The 18,067-nt window shown below is 36.6% G+C and overlaps 1 long non-coding RNA gene across 1 annotated transcript in view; it reads right to left on the reverse strand.

Moving 5' to 3' along the window:
* Window positions 1-5,194: 5,194 nt before the first annotated feature.
* The window catches only part of LOC140509228 (uncharacterized), an 85,949-nt gene continuing 73,076 nt past the window's right edge, over window positions 5,195-18,067 (reverse strand). Inside the window, exons 2-3 of the long non-coding RNA XR_011968599.1 lie at window positions 13,371-13,447; window positions 5,195-5,593 (exon numbers count right to left, since the gene is read on the reverse strand). This is a non-coding gene — a long non-coding RNA (uncharacterized lncRNA). The remainder of the gene's footprint in view (window positions 5,594-13,370; window positions 13,448-18,067) is intronic.

Here is an 18,067-nt window from a genome sequence, read left to right on the forward strand (position 1 = left end):
TGTTTTTTAATCAAATTGACCAAAGGTTTATCAATTTTATTAGTTTTTTCATAAAACCAAGTATTAGTTTTATTTATTAGTTCAATAGTTTTCTTAATTTCAATTTTATTAATCTCTCCTTTGGTTTTCAGTATTTCCAATTTGGTATTTACTTGAGGATTTTCAATTTGTTCTTTTTCTGGCTTTTTCAGCTGCATGACCATGTCATTGATCTCCTCTTTCTTTATTTTATTGATGCAGGCATTCAAAGATATAAAACTTCCCCTAAGAACTGCTTTTGCATTATCCCATAAGATTTGGTAGGTTGTCTCATTATTGTTATTCTCTTGAATGAAGTTGTTGATTGTTTCTATGATTTGTTGTTGAACCTACTCCTCCTTTAGGATTAGATTATTTAATTTTTAATTTACTTTTATTTACTTTCCATGGCCTTTTATTACATATAATTTTTATTGCATTATGGTCTGAGAAGGATGCATTGACTATCTCTGCCTTTCTGCACTGGATTGTGATGTTTTTATGCCCTAGAACATGGTCAGTTTTTGTATATGTGCCATGTACTGCTGAGAAAAAGGTATATTTCTATTTCCATTCAGTTTTTTCCAGAAATCTATCATATCTACCTTATCCAGTGTTCTATTCACCTCTTTAACTTCTTTTCTTGTTTATTTTAAGGTTAGATTTACCAAGTTCAGAGTGGGGGAGATTGAGGTACCCCACTAGTATAGTTTTGCTGTCTATTTCTTCCTGCAGCTCCTCCAGCCTCTCTTCTAGGAATTTGGATGCTATACCACTTGGAGCATACATGTTTAGTATTGATATTACTTCATTGTCGATGGTGCCTTTTAGCAAGATATAGTTTCCTTTCTTATCTCTTTTGATTAGATCTATTTCTGCTTTTGCTTTGTCTGAGATTAGGATTGCTACCTCTGCTTTTCTTACATCAGCTGAAGCACAATATATTCTTCTCCAACCTTTTACCTTCACCCTGAATGTATCCCCCTGTTTCAAATGTGTTTCTTGTAAACAACATATTGTTGGATTATGGCTTTTAATCCATTGTGCTATCCATCTCCATTTCATGGGAGAGTTCATTCCATTCACATTCACAGTTATGATTACAATCTGTGTCTTTCCCTCTGTCCTCTTTCCCACCATTTCTGCTTTTAGTTCTCCCATCTCCCTTCCCTTCCTCAACAGAGTTTTCATTTTTGACCACCACCTCCTGCAGTCTTCCCTTCCTTCTTTCAGCCCCCTTCCCTTTTACTCCCCTTTTCCTTTTAGCTTCTCCTCCTTTTTCTTTCCCCTTCCCCTCCTCCTGCCTATAGAGCTAGTTGGATTTATATACTTAATTAAATTTATTGTTCCCTCCTTGAACCAAATCAGATAAGAGTACCTCTCAAACAATGCTCATCTCCTTCCCCTCTTTCCCTCTACTGTGATATAATTTTGTACTTCTTCCTATGATGTAATTTACCATTTTCTGCTTCCTCCTTTTCACATCTCCTGTTACAGTCCCTTTACATGCTTGAATCACATTTTTATCATCATATCATTTACTTTACACCTGTTCCCTCCATCTATTTATATCCCTTTTATACTTCATAATAGATGTACAGTTCTCAAGATTATCAAGTATCATCTTCCCTCATAGGAAGATAAACAGTTTGCTGAAATTGAGTAACAAATTTTTCTTTTCCACATTTACCTTTTCATGCCTCTCTTGAGACCTGCATTTGAAAATCAAATTTTCTATTGAGGTCTGGCCTTTTTGTCAGGAAGGTCTGGAAATCCTTTATTTCACTGAATGTCCATCTCCTTGCCTGAAATATTACATTGAACTTTGCTGGGTAATTGATCCTTGGTTGTAGTCCCAGTTTCTTTGCCTTATGGAATATCATATTCCAATTCCTTCGATCTTTTAATGTAGAATCTGCAAGGTCTGCTCTGCTAGTCTCCTGCCCTGGGCAGCCACTCAACCCTTCCGCCCTGGCCGCCCGGGGCTTTCCTGCATGGCAGTACTGTGGTGGGATGTGCTGTGCTGTATGCTGTGGGTTTTTCCACACCTACGGAACACATCCTTCCTGTCAACCTTCCAGTCTGTCCTGATGTGTCAATCTGCCCCATTCTGTCTCTTATTGGATTCTGGACCTCCAAAATTTGGTCAGATTCTCTTTTTAGAGGTATCTGAAGGACTTTGTCTAAGAGTTTAGGTGAGTAATTGCTATCACTTCACCATCTTGGCTCTGTCCCCCGAGTTTATATTTTTAAAAAATGAACACTTATTTTCTCTACTTCCTACTGCCTGCCCCTGTTGAGAAACAAAAACCCCTTTTTTTTTTTATAACAAAACAGCCATAGTCAAGCAATAGAAATTATCTCAATGGTTGTATTTTAAAACATGTTTTATTCTACATGCTAAATCTAGCACCTCTCTGCCAGGAGTTGGATAGCATCTTTTATTATTAGTTCTCTGAAATCATGGATGGTCATGGCCTGGATCAGTTCTTATAGTTTTCAAATTTGTCTTTATAGCATTCTTATTTTTGTATAAATTGTTCTCTTAGTTTTGTTCATTTTATTCATTGGCTTATAAAATTTTCAGTTTTTTTAAATAACATGATGTTATTAATAGAATTAGAAATTGTTCACCTGATTCTGTTCACTTCATTTGGACTTAAATTTGCACAAATATTTCCATCTCTCTTTGAAATCATCTGTTTCTAAATGTCTTAAAGCACTGCAGTATTCCCTCACCTTCATATACCCATTGTCGGTCCCTTTACAATGTCTTCAAGCCCTTACTATTTTTCAGTTATTGTGCCAGATACATTTCTGATGGGTACATATGGGTTTCTAAAGCTATATATTCCATGGACAATCACCTGTCAGTTTCACTTTGTACATTTTCTGACAAATAGCGTTAACTGAACTTGAATGTGGAAATTAATACATTCTATATATGTTGTTTGCTAGGTGTTTAATTCTGGAATTTAGGGGGAGAAATGCTGAACTTCAACTGGTTATTTGCTATGACCCAAAAAGTTTGTTCTCTGAGAGAAATTTTTATAATGAAAAAAAATTGGCTTTATTACAGGAAACAAAAGAGAAGAAATCCCTAGATTTTTGTACTCCCCTCAATAAACTCAGATTCTCCTTATTGCTGGAGGAATAACACAATGGTAGCATGCCTAATTAAAGATACATTTATAAGGGAAATACTCAGATGGATAGTAATAATAATGCAAAATCTGTATTCTTGTATTCCCGAAAGTTCCTCTGCTGATATGAAAGTGAGGAGATAAATGTGATAATACAATATTAAGGCCTATCAACCATGGTAAGTATAAAATTACCTTTATAATGCATGTTTTCACTTAAAATAACTAAGAGATCTTGACAGCTCAACGCTTAAGACAACTGTTCAAACTTATCCATCCTGCATTATGGCTGCTCATCACTGTTGCCTACCAACAGTAAAAGAAAAAATATTATATGCCTGGTGTAATGTTAATTATGTTAATGAGAATTAAAGATCTTCCCCACCTGTTAATGGGCCTGCCTATGAAGGGAAGCTTGGTTAGGAGAGATTTGTTGTGTAGGAAGGCCCATACCTTTTGTTAATTTCTAATGAGACACTGGTTCTCAAGGGTTGTGATGCCTTCTGGCTCTGAAAAGTGTATATATACTCTAAGATGAGGTTTTGTTTTGGGCCTTACTCATTGGAACTGTTTTGTTTCGTTTTGTTTTTTTGGCCAAAGGAGACTCTGGGTAGCCGCTAAGGAGCCCTGCAGCTTTGATCACCTAGATTTTGGTGCTTCTTTCTCTTATAACTATGTATGTATGCAACGGTCAGACAGTTGGGTCTATCTGTTGATCTGTGATGTATGTATTGCTTATGGTCAGATAGTTGGAAGCCCTATCTGTTGGTCTTTATTTCTCTGTTTGTAGTTTCTCTGAAGTACTGACATTTTCCCCTGAACTAACTGAATGATATATGTGATTGTTGAGCCTTCAAAAGTTACTTTCCTTTCAGAAAACCAGATCTAAGAACCTGTACAGCACAGGCCCTCCTATGTATGCCAGGATCCTTGGGTGTTACACCTAGTACATACAGATTTGAACTGGAAACTCCCTTGATAAATACTCAAATTGAACTAGCCCTTTTCAAGAGCAGAAGAAAGCCTTAAAGACCCTCCAGAAAGATTGCTAGAAAGAAGATTGATCAGTTCTAATTGCCTCAAGGTAGACAGGAAACTGAAAGTTTCATTGCAGGAGGATATGTGTCTCATCATGAAGGTCAAAACCAGTCATTGTAATAAAGACATAGCAAAAAGACCTTTGGAATTAGAGTCAGGAGACTTCTCTAATGTAATTTCTATTTGTAAATGATATGATTATGAAATGAGTTCAAGTGACAATAACTACTCATTAACTAGCCATACGACTTTGGGTAAATGACTTAACCTTGTTAAGCCCTAGTTTCTTAATCTGTAAAATGTATGTGAAGCTTGTGCTACTTTATCAGAAGATTTTTGTGATGATCAAACTAATGCATGAAAAATATTTATGCTTATAAATCATGCTATAAGTAGAAGCTATTATTACATAGAATATAATGTTCTGCTACATAGATTTGGCTGTCATTTTTAAAACAAGATCGTACCTATGTTTACTTATATTGAACTATGAAAGAAATACCTCCTGAAATACAGCTGTCACTGGGATAAGGTAAGGCAACAAGAAGTCATGTTCATATTCTCCTGTTGATCACATAGGTGGTGGAAAGTACAAATTTTATAATTAAAGTTAACAGGGATCTTAGTAAATGTGAAGGAGTTCCAAATATCAGAGTTGTGGACTCTGCAGGATCACTGTTTTGTCCTATAAAGGGAACTAGAATCTAGAATCAGTTTCTATGGATTAAAAGAGATGGGGTTATTCAGTCTATCCCTTAGTTTCATAGCCAAGAACTTGACTCTACTGTAAGCCAGTGCCTCGTCATTCTATATGGAAGCTTTTCAAGGTGAGAGCAGTACAGTGTTACCTCAAACAATCATTCCCAGATTTAGTTAGTTCTCATAGTGAAGTTTTCTGTTTTTTTATACTTAAGATATTTTCAACACAGCTCCTTTTTCTTCATTATGACCTCAATAAAGAGAAATAATTATATCCAAATGAATATCCAGTGCTTAATGATATTATTTAATTATTCTTGATCCTCGCTTTTACAAGGATGAATAGTATCATATCCTTTGGCCTTTTCTCTTGAATCTTTTTTTAAACCCTTCATGAGACAAAGTTCTTTAATCGGAGCACTTTCCATAGCTTTAAATTAAAGGTCCCAGACTTGGATTCAGTAGTGTCTTCTTAGTGTATTTTTCTTCATCATCATCATCATCATTGTCATCATCCCCATCATAAATCCCTATCATTACTGTTATCATTGTATCTCCATCAGAATTGCAATTATATTGCCCATTCATCCAAGCCTGACATGAACTCTCCTTCCTCAGAATTCTTATAGCACTTTTGGTCCATTTTTGTTACTGTATTCTTCTCATTTTTTTTATTGAGTTTAGGTGGAAATTATCTGGGATAAGAACGATATTATTTGTTTCAGTAAGAAGTCAAGTGTGATAATTAAGAAAGATAAAACAACTTTTTTTTTTTTACACATCACAGTACATTGTACACAGTAGTAGTTGAATCAATATGTTGACATATACTCTTTACCTCTGTCTTACCAAGTCAATAGGTTGTTTTGAGCTCAGATCAAGTGCCATCTTCCACACAAAATCTTTCTTGATTCTGCTAGCTGCTGTTACCCTTCCCCTCTGAAATAAATTTTTATACACTTTAAATTTAATCTGCCATTTCCCTTGATAGAAAGTAAGCTTCTTGAATGTAGGGACAATGTCATTTTCATCTTTGTATCTCCAGGGTCTGACACAATATATAATTATCAAATGGATTAAATCATGCAGGATTTTTTTTAAACTGTGACAATTTTAGGGGCAGCTAGGTGGTGCAGTGAGTAGAGCATTGACCCTGTAGCCAGGAAGACCTGAATTCAAATCCAGCCTCAGATGCTTACAAGTTATGTGACCCTTGGCAAGTCACTTAACCCTGATTGCCTCAAAAACAAGCAAACAAACAAAATCTATGACAATCTTCTATTTTTTTCCATGCATTATCAATTTATTAGTAGAACATGAATCTGCTAACACAGTTGAACAATGGCTACTTCAGTAATGGCCAAAGATTCCAAGTGAGGGGTGACAAAGTATTTTATCACAATTAACAAGATGGAAAAAAGATTCTGGGAAGATGGCAGAGTAGGTCAGAAAACTTTTGGCTCTCCAAACTTCCTCCACAAAAAAAAGACAGAGCATCATCTCAGAGAAGCAGAAATAAACATGGGATAAATAAAGCAGTTGTCCTCCTAAGATAATTTGAGCTGACCCCAGGAAAGACCTGACCTGTAGAAGCAAAGGCTAGGCTTGAGTGAAATGCAAATCTTCCAGGTCAGCTCTGCAGAATCAACAAACAATAAGCTCTGGGGACAGCTAAGTTAAGAGGCAGTCTTAGAAACTTTCATTTTGCACTGTGTGGGGGTCTGATGGATGAGTAAAAGAAGACTGAAGGACCTGGAGAAGATTAAAGGACCTTCCACTCTTGAGGGACATCAAGCTCAGCTCTGCTAACCAAATGTGTTCCAAGGTGTGGCTGCAGGGAGAAGGAGCTAGCACACATCTGGTAATTGCAGTAGTGAGGGACAGCGACCTTGTTGGCTGTGGTCACTTGCAGGAGAGCACAGTCCCTGGTTTCAGTTCCAGGGCAAAGAGGATGGCAGTAGTTTTCAGGCACCAAGAAACCACAGGGAGCAAGATCATTTGCAGGGCAGTGTGACTGGGGGACAATCTTCCAAATATTATAGGATAATTTCTGTAGTGGCTTTCCTCTTTATAGGTTGGAGTGCTTTACAAAACATAGCTGGTTAATATGTATAGTAAAGATTAACTTATACCTTTGATATAACTGACTCCATTTTGCATTAGGTCACCATTTTGTGGTGAAGTGTTTTGACACTTATTTTTCACAGATGGACATTTCAATATTAAGATAAGTATATGTGTGGTAGAGTCTGATCAACAACACTGTATACTCATCAATTACAGATAAGCCTATGGGACCTACATGTAGGGCAGGTCAACAATGGAAAAATTAGGAAATTATCATTAATCTTTCTGATCAGGTAGGACTCAAATTAATTGGTAAATAAAGTAGTTTCCCAGCAGCCAATCAGAAGTTGGGTATACAGTTAATATCCATGGCTAGAATGATAAGAAATACACCTGAAGTCTCAGCTTTCAGACTGTCTGAGTCACCACTAGGAATGGCTCCTACGTCCCTCCTCCCTCACTTGAGACTCAAGAAACATTCTATTCTAGTGAAGGCAGTGGTGATTGACCGATGGATGCTCAAATTGCTAATTACCACAGAGGGAGACATGACTTCCAGCTGGGCAGAGTGAACCCTGCCATTAAGTACTAGTATGAAGCATACTTACTGGGAAACCTTGAGATATCAGCTTGTTAGATTGTTCCCACTGGGACTGGTATTTGTGTTGTCTAATAGATAATATAAACTGATGTTTGCACATGCTTGATTAATAAAGTTTGATTGTATGCATTCAGAAGTGTAAATCTGATTTTTCTTTTGAGCTAGTTACCATAGGTAATTCAGCACAATGCATGTTGTGTATTATACAATATTGAACATTCACATTTTTACAATGAGGGAAAGATTAAGTAAAATGGGCTAAAATCACAGTCATACAAGTCTATAGCCCTCTCTTCTCAATAGAAATCATATATTACAAACTTACATTATGCCAACATGTATCCTTCATACACAAAGATGGTACTGTCAAAGGGACATGTACCTTGAGTTGCTTTCACTTTCACAGTAACGGGATGAATTTGAAGATGGATTTACATGCCTTGCCTCCTGCTCCAAAAAGTTTAGTGAAACGTGTGTGTATGTGTATGTGTTTGTGTGTATGTGTGTGTGTGTGTGTGTGTGTTGTGGAGGACACATCAAGAAAGAGTAGATTAGAACATATATTTTTGAGATGAAAGAATCCAGGGCCTCATGAACAGTATTTGATGAATTGTAAGGAAAATCCATCGCTTTTTGTACTCCAGATGGCAGTTTTGGACAATTAAAGAGTATTGGATTTAGAAGATCCAGGTTAGAGACCTAACTCTGACATTTGTTAGCAGCATATCTTTGGCAAAGTCACTTTATCTCTTAGGGCTTCAGTTTTCTGATTTAAAAAAAAAAATAAAGAGGGGATTAAGCCAGGATAATTTTAGAGATTCCTTCCAGATGTATATCATTCAAAAACCACTGGGAAGAAAGAACAAGGAGATATATTTAAATTTAACACTAATGTTAATGATTTCTTATTTAATCAAATGGAGACATTGAAACATGGTAGAAATTGCCAGAGGTAGTGATCTCTCTCCTTGTATCCTAGTATTGAGATCCTTGTCAAAGTAAGTGTTCAGATACACATTGGATAGCCAGCTTTCACAGGCATATTATATTAGATTCATATATTGGCTAGGAAATTTAATTATTTGATACTGTAGAAAGATCATTGCATCTTGACTTGGAGAGATCAGAGGCATGGGATTCAGATCCCAACTTTGACACTCACTGTGTTACTCACTGTCACCAGGGGACAAGTCACCTAGAAGCCTTGTGGCTCAGTTATCTTATCTGTAAAATAAGGATATTGGACTAAATACCCTTTGATGTCTCATCTCACACAAGATCTTTGTTCCTATGATGTCTAATTTACCTTTTCCAGCATTTCAGTTCTAATGCAAATATAAGGTGCTAAAAATACAGGGAGTTTTACTGGAAAGGTATATGAGGATTCAAATTATTGCTATCACGATTTTTTTTTTTGAAATTTTTTTCCAGTTTTCTCCTACTTCTCCAATCATCTTTTCTCTGATAGAATCTGGTGATTCCTAGTGGGATGGGATCAGATTTGGGAAAGCTTGCTATACTGTTTTTCACCACTTTAAATTTCAATTATAGACAAAATTGGAAGGGATTAGGATTATCCAAGAGGTTATTGTTTGAGTAGCAGTGGGGAGGAGGGACATAGATGCTGCTACCACAAAGACTGACATAGAATAGAATAGAAATGGATGAACAAATTGGAGGAATGCTGCAAGAGAATGCAACAAACTCCAGACCAGATGAAGTTACACTCACATGTCAAAGCACAATTATATGGGAGAAGATACAAAGGAAAGAAAAGATGTCATTTGTTTAGGAGAACTTAAGAATTCAGAATTCTGAAAGGCTTTCGAACAGGTGATATACAATAATTGGCACTGGGTATCGGCTGCTTTTCTCCAATTCAAGAGCACATCTACTCTATCCTTACATGACTGGGAGAAGGAAAGTGAGACTATGGGAGCATCCTTGGAATAGGGAAGGCAATTGAAAACAGCGGAGTACAGGAGAGACCATAGAGTAGCAGCTTCAATGATGAGAATACCTGAGAACAGAGAGGTGGCTTATAATAAGAACAGAAAAAAGGGAACTAACTACAGAAGAGTCCCAAGATTAGAGAATTAAGGCTCGTGGGGAGTTCATCACAATGATATTCTCATGTATGCACTCTAAATGGGACTGGAAAATCTTTATCTTAAAATATATGGAGCTAATAGATACTTGTTCATTGCCTTGGACTTGGTTGTTGTTTTTGTTCATTTATTTCAGTCATGGCCAATTCTTCATGATACTATTTTAGGTTTTCTTGGTAAAGATACTTTTATAAATAGTAAATACTAAAATAAAGATATTTGACCACTTCCTTCCCCAGCTTATTTTACAGGTGAAGAAACAAAAACAAACAGGGTTAAGTGACTTGCCCTGGGTCACACAGCTAGTAAGTATCAAAAGCCAGATTTGAACTCAGGAAGATGAGTCTTCCTGACTCTGGGTGCTCTTTTCTACCATGCCACCTACCTGGCCATGCCACGTATTTTCTTTTAGTAAAATTCGAGATATTGTGCCCTGTGTGCATAGAGTACAAGTTGTACCGGACCACTGGGATACGTAGTGAGTATAATTTTTGTGGGAGAATTTCTATTATAATAAATGTGGTACCACCTGATCTAATCTGTCCCTTTGTTTTACCAAAGACTTTTACATAAAATTAATTATAATAATAATAATAAAAATAATATCAATGAATGCCAGCTAATCAAAAATCATGTTATTGTGTTGATAAACAATATATAGACTTGCATGCATCAACTGATAAAATTTACGTACATATATACACATGTATATGTATATATATATACATACACACACACACACACACACACACACAATCTTTTGTTTCTGGCTAGATTGTAATCCACTGGGGGTAAAAAAAAGAATCTCTCATATATCACTTTTATTCCCCTTCTGCCCCACCTTTACACTCCCATCCCAGTCACACTTTGTACATGGAATATTCTCAGGTATCTAGTAGAAAATTGAGGAACCTGGATCATTGCCTTCAAATATACACAATTTAAAATTGATTCATAATTCCAAAATTATTTTGAAATTCTTTACCACAATAATAATGACATAGTTTCAATTCAGAGAGAGAAATAATATCCCAAAGCTAGAAGAGAACTTATATATCATATAATGTGACACCTCCATTTTACTCACAAGAGTATTGAGGCATGGAGATGAATAATGATAACTGACATTCATATATCACTTAAAAATTTTCACATTATCTCATCTGAGTCTCATGTCAACTCTGTGGGGTAGGCACTAAGGCACAGTTATTCCCTCTTTACAAATAAGGCCATTGAAGCACACAGAGATTATCCCTTATACAAGTCACAGAACCTAGCAAGTGTCGCAGGATTTGAATCCTTCCCTTTCCAACATTTCCAACTATGAAATGCTACCCTTTGAAGATCTTTTTTGAATTTATATGGTTTTAGAGTTAAGAGCAAAACCTCTTGGACCTTCTCCTCATGGTATTAAACAGACCTCCATCATTCTAAGTGCTAAATCCTAAATAAAAACCATGGAGAGTATATCCCTGGGACTTTAGAAAGACCATTCAGTGCTCCTTGGATGTACTCACTAGGGACTAACCTGAGTTTGGGGAACTTATTCCCATTTATCAAAAGCTATGCCTCTGCCCTTCTTTTCAGAATTGGAAGAAACCTTTTAAGATGAAATCAATCCATTGTTGGCAGGACAAGTATAATCTGGTGAGACCTTAAACAAATTTACTTGAGAAGAGATTTTTATTGATTTAGCTTGTTTACTGGACTTGAAACCAGAATAACCTGAGTTCAAATCTCATCTCTCAAATTCATTTCTCTGATTCTATTTCCTCATCTGTAAATCTATGTAGTTATCCTAGATTGTATCTTACAGCTTTATCTTTAGGATTTTATCATTCTGCATTATTTCACTTTTATAAATTTAACCAATAAATAGTCTACATAGATTATCTTGTCCAAGTCCCCTAATCTTATCAGATGAGGAAACTGAGTCCAGAGAATTGAAGACATATGCATAAAGTCATAGAGGTAGCAAGTGGGAAAATTAGAATTTAACCCCAGGTCCCTTGACCCTAGACCCAGAACTTAAAAAAAAGTAACCAATGTACCAAGCTTCTGTTTTTCAAGTCTTTTGGTGACCTCACTTTTCCACCCATGCCATCAGTCATCATGATCAGAAATCTGTTGTGCTTCAGTCATCACTTTACCCTGGCTTATTCTTTCATTTTTAGCACAAACCTCTGCATAAAATACCAGACTTTCCATTTGTTGAGCACCTACTCCAAGAGTACATTGTGTCATCACCTGCTGCCAGGGATGTGCTTTTCCAATAATCTCTCCCAAGGTTGCAGACAGGGCATAAAACTGACTAAAGACCAATGTCAGTTTCAGACCCAGGTCTCCTTATATCACCCAGTGTTTTTTCCATAGCACTGTCATGGCTCCATACCAACATACAGCCTTCCTGAGAAGGAGCATGATGTCATGACAGGAGGGTTAAAACTGAAGTCACGAGGCCTTGCAGATTTGAATTCTGCTGCTATAGTAGCTGTGTGCCATGGGCCAAGTCACTATTTGAGTCTCAGTTTCTTCATTTCTAAAATGGTAGCAATAATTCTTAGATGGTCCTTCTCACAGGATTGTTAAGAGGAGAATATTTTATAAATCTTCAAGTAATATGGAAATGTGAGCTATTATCATTGTTTTGGGAATAGACAAAACTGTTTCCCATATGACTGATGACACTTGCAATCATAATGCCAACTTGTTTTGTACCTTCAAGTGGAATGACTTTTCTTTGCTCAGGGGCCACATAATGTCTAAGGTAAGGTACAAAAGTCCTGAGAGCAACAGATGAGGGAAGAGAAGTCACCTTTTGTTATGCATAAGGAATGACTGCCCATTATATTCATTAATTCCTGAGCACTCTTTAGTTTAGTACACTTTGGGTGTTGCAGCATTTAGGTCACCTTTAGTTTCAAGTTGACATTTACCTCACACCAAAATTAATGAACATTCAGGGACAGCTCAACAATTGCAAGAATCCCTTGAAAATTGAGGACAAGTTCAGTGTCCATAAGAGGGCTACATCATGTGGATACAATGAGTCTGGCAGTGAGTACACAAATTCAAATGAAACTGGGGCAAGCTTCAGATGAATCTTTAGTAGGCTGCTCAGAAACTGCTTCTGTAGAGAAGAATACTGCATATCCTCACCAAAATACTATTGTGGAGCATTATGGATCCTATGAAACCATCTAAATCATTCTGTCTAGACATGGGATTTCATAAATGAGGAGAATTCCTGGTGTGGAAACTCACACACATGCAGATCATCCTATGTTCAGGAGCTTTTATCCCAAGAGCATTGTCAGATACTAAAGAGGTTCTGAGGTATGCGATTGTGCTGACAGTGTGAGTATATGTCAGAGACACAGGTTGAACTCAGGTTTTCCAGACTCTAAGGCTAGTCCTTTACTCAATGTGACATGTTTCTCATCTAAAAGAAGTGTAGACATAGAAAAGTGGCCACTCCACTAGAATCTTATGGATATCCAAACCAATTTACACTGGGTAATTTAAGAACCAGATATTATAGGTTTATAAGTGTTTTCAAACATTATTGGGTCACCAGTTCTACTTGATCTTATCACCTTTATTTTATAATGTATTTGTAAAGTGCATTCTACCCTGCACTTTCATGTATGCCACATATATTATACATTCAGAGTTGCAAAGAATCTTAAAGATCACCTAGTCTGATGCCATCATCTCTGCAACTGAAGAAACTGAGGCTAGTGGGGGCAATTGCCTGGTCCAAGGTCAAAGAGCTGAAAAGGAGCAGAGTTAGCATTAAAACCCAATGTTTCTATCCCAAGGTCAGTGCTGTTGTCATTACCCTACTCCTCATAAAGCCATTTGAAAGCATATAGGAGTAGAAGTATTATGTCCATGCCTCAGGTGAGAAAATGAGGCACATGGAGATTACGTGATTACCCAAAGTCACATTGACAGTTTGAACCAGAACTTGATTGAAATCAAAGTCCCTTACGTACTTTAAAGGAATTTAGGAGTCATCTAGTTTAACACTATTATTATTATTATTTAATAATTCAGGAATTTATGTTCAAAGAAGTTAAGTCATTTGTTCTTGGTCATATAAGGACCAACAGAGAGTCAGAATTTGACCTGATCTCCTCTCATTCCAAACCTAACAGTGCTTCCATTGAACCTGCATTGAACCATCAGAAGCAAAAATGCCAGGTTCAGGAGCTGAACAGGAAAATATTAATATTCAGTATTCAGTAACAGCAGGTCAAAAACCAAAAGGAAATCACAAAAACAAGGATTACAACAATAGAACAAATGAAGAATATTGTCTTTTGGCTGTGTGATAACATGTTTCATGTAAAAGCTTAGCCTGAGGAAATTTTATCTTATGTCAGGAGCATGCTAACCACACTACCCATTCTAGTACATGCATGTAGGTAGTTGGAGGATCTGACATTGTCTCCCTTTCTAGAATGTTTCCATAGATGTAGGAATTTATAAGATATCTTACTTATTGAAAGACTTCTTCTAAATACAGGCCAAAATAAGTAAATTTTCATACTCTTTTCTCAGGCCCATAACTCTTCTAATCTTCTAGGTACAAGACTGGAATGCATCAGCATTGGGAGTACATAATCTTTCATAATGCATATTTCTCTTGCCTGGTCACAATTAATGGGGGTAGTAAGAATTTCATAGATGTTAGTCTGATTTAAGATGGGTCCTCAAACCAAGAGAACAGAGGATGGATATGTAGTGATACAGATAATCTTATTTATTAAGTCTCAGGACTCCCTGTTTGCATGATTAGAAAATATTCCATCACTTGGTCAACTTGTTTTCTGTATCTGTATAGGTATATGTTTTGGGTAGCTAGCCAGACTTTATCTCTTGCCAATGATCATTTTATAAAGGTGCAGATTAGTGGATTCATTGTTTTTATTCAGCTTTGACAGCTCTTAATATATGTTACAAATTGAACTGGAATGTCTCCAATAATCCTAAGTAGTCATCAGTGGCAAAAATTTCAGTGTGTTATGTGAATGTTGTAGAAACGCTTAGCTGAAACCATAATTTGTAGAAGTGTGTATGGAACAGGTTAGTCAACTTAGACATAACAAGTTTAAAATGTGGGCAATGACCTAAACATTTTCCATGAATCTCCTCAGTCATTGTTCGAAAATCTGTTTGTTGTGTTCCACATTACCTTTGGTTTAGGCATGATACATTGGGGGAGAAATGAATTTTCACCTATTCAATAGTGCAAAATGCAACTTACAAATACAGATTATACCATGGACCCCAATTAAAGGTAATATGAAGGAAAAGAAAAAAAAAACACAAAATGAGCTAAAGGAACAACTTCAGAGCATCAGAGAGTACAGCCTAAGGAAGGAAATGATCAATCTTGGTCAAGATAGTACTGATTACTAGGATAGCACCTTGAACAGGAAATTGGGACAAGTCCATGACAAAATCTAATACTGTTCCAATCCAGGAGCAAATGGGATTGAATAAAAGTTAAAAACAAAATCACTAGTTTGTTGATACTCTCCTTACCTTGAACACAAGGCTCTGATAATTGAACTTTAAATGAGCATTGTGTTGAACCTCTAATCAATAATGATAGGTAGCAAGGTGACAAAACTCATAGTGCATTGAATTTGGAGTTAGGAAGACCTAAGTTCAAAACCTGCCTCAGACCTTTGCTAAATGTTTGACCCTAACATCTGTCTGATTTTACTTCCTCTTCTGTGAAATAGAGGTAATAATAGCTCCAACCTTTCAGTGTCAGTGTGAAGATTAAATGAAATTATATTTGTAAACTCCTTGCAAACCTTAAAGTGCTATAAGAATGCTAGTTATTATTAATATATAGCTAGCAGTTATATGGCAATTCATAGATGTAGACTAGCCACATATAAAAAAAATATAAATCATCCCATTTGTTCAATGGAATATCTGTCAGGTACATTTTTTTTATTAGTTCTATCCTACAGGCAAGGAAACTGACTCTGAGTTAAGTGACTTCCTTAGGGTCACATAAAGATAGGATCACATTTCAGATAGAATTTGTGCTCGGGTTTTCCTGAATTTCAATACAATGCTCTATCCACTACGCCATTTCTTTGCCTGGGCATGATCACCAGAACTTATCAATGACAGTATGTAAAGTTAAATTTTAAATAAAACTATTTTGCTTAGTAGTTAGACTAGGTTGTTAAGAGTAGAGCAGAGCATTCAGTTCCCACTGGGTCTTTTGGTGGAAGGTAAGCAGAAAGGGGTCATAGAGATAAAGCAAAGACAGAGAAACCCTTTGGAAGATAATTCTCTTTCAGGAGTTTATTTGAAACTTGGTCATTTAGGCTGAGTATTGGTGTACTTTCTCTGCTTCTACTGGATCAGATCTACAAGGTTTAGCTGGGGATAATGTACTATGAAATTTGTGCTGATCTGGGATGCCTTTCAAATTGGCTGAAATTCCCTAATTTCTTTCAGTGACAACACATTGCCCTCATTGATAGTAGTGTCCTTTAATATGCTTTATGACAAAGTTAAAAGTTTTATATGATCCACCCCAGGGGAGTGGAAGGGGGAAGAAGGGAGAAAACACAACAAAACCAGACCTGTGATTTCATTGATATAGGGAACTCTTAAGTAAGAACTCTTCCACAGAAGATCTGCACCTACTTTTCCATTTATTCACTTAAAGAGTTTCCTGGAACACTCAGATTAAATCAAGCAAGTATTTATCAAGCAGCTACCATGCTAGACTCTGGAGAAGCAGTGGAAGAAAAGGCAGCTGAGAGGGGTATAGTATAATAATATTTTAGCAGAAATAAGATGGCTAAGTGGAAGGAAGCAATGCAGTTGATTTCCAGTCCATCATTCTTTCATACACATCTAAAAGGATATCAGACTGAATGCTGATGGTGAAATACAGAAAAGAAAACAAAGTACTGACTACTTTGCCTGGCTCAGGTCGGAATAGGGGAAGAGAAATAGAGATCCTCAGACACTCAGGACAGGGTCATACCAAGAGTTTGAATGTGGAGAGCTCTCCAATACAAGCAACACACCATTGCCCAGGAAGAGACTTCATACCAGAACAAAAGGAGGCCTCGGATCCATGCTGGAGCACCCCTCAGAACACATTGGGGCACTTTAACAGGGACATTTATTATACAATCTCAGATCAAATATCCAGGACAAACTGAGAAGGAGACATGAACTATTGGCACAAGGATAGTACTGCTTTTCCTAAGCAGGAAGGCCCTTGACAGTGTATTGAAAGTGGAAGGACTTCAGAAGCCAGCAGCAGCAGCAGCTATGGTAGGGTATGGTTCAACCTCAAACTCAGAGTAAGGCCTTCCAGTTTCTAGCCTAGCCTGTAGGATAATAATAAAGGCAGGAAAATCAGAACAATGGGAAAACCTCTAATTCTTCTATTTTGAACCAGCAGATCTTTCCATTTGGTTTATAGGAGCACAATCTAGCAGAACTCTACATTTGCACAAACACAGATCAGGACCGTGGAGAGCCCAAACCATGGATCAACAATCAGATTTTGCCCAGGATCAGGCACCTTTGAGAGAATTGAAAGATTGCAAGTCACCAGTCTGTCCCTAAAACTTGGAAATAATGCAACACTCAATATTCCCCCAAGAAAACAGCTATGGAACCAGAGCAGTCCTTACCTCTAGAAAGGTGGGAGAGTATAGCCCAAATATCAAGCCCAAAGTCAAGAAATAAGCAAGAAGAATAGGCAAAAAGCAAAGAATAATTACATTTTAATGTGCTATTATGGTGTCAGGAATGTGCAAGGCACAAATACAAAAGAAAATTAGTCTAAAACATGTAGAAGCAGTGTTTTGGAGAGAAATACAACTTGGGTTCAAACTCAACTAGAATTTATGGAAGAGATGCAGCAAGTTTAAATTTTCTTTTAATACCTAGAATGAAAGTATTTGAGAAAATAAAATTGAGGAAAATGAGAATAATGGAAGAAAGAGTTGGAAAGGGAATTAAAAGCTTGGCACAACAGGTACAAAACTTTGCCCAAGTAATAAACTCTTGGTAAATGAGAATGGATGACATAGTAGCCAATGATGTCATGGAGCAATAAGAAATATTAAAACAAAGTCAAAAGGCTCAAAAATAGTAGAAGGATGTAGTATGTCTCATAGTAAAAACATATAATTTGGAAAGCAGATTAAGTGGAAAAGTAAGAATAGTTGCACTACATGAACATTATAAACATGCAAGGGCCTAGATATCATATATTGAGAAATCTTAAAAGAAAATTGCTCATTTCTCTCTAGAACCAAAGGGCAAAGTGGACGTCAAAAGAACTTCCCAGCCATCTCCTGAAAGAGAAAAATAAAATAAAACAAAAACTC

The sequence above is a fragment of the Notamacropus eugenii genome, chromosome 5, assembly GCF_028372415.1.
Source record: "Notamacropus eugenii isolate mMacEug1 chromosome 5, mMacEug1.pri_v2, whole genome shotgun sequence".
Lineage (NCBI taxonomy): Eukaryota > Metazoa > Chordata > Mammalia > Diprotodontia > Macropodidae > Notamacropus > Notamacropus eugenii.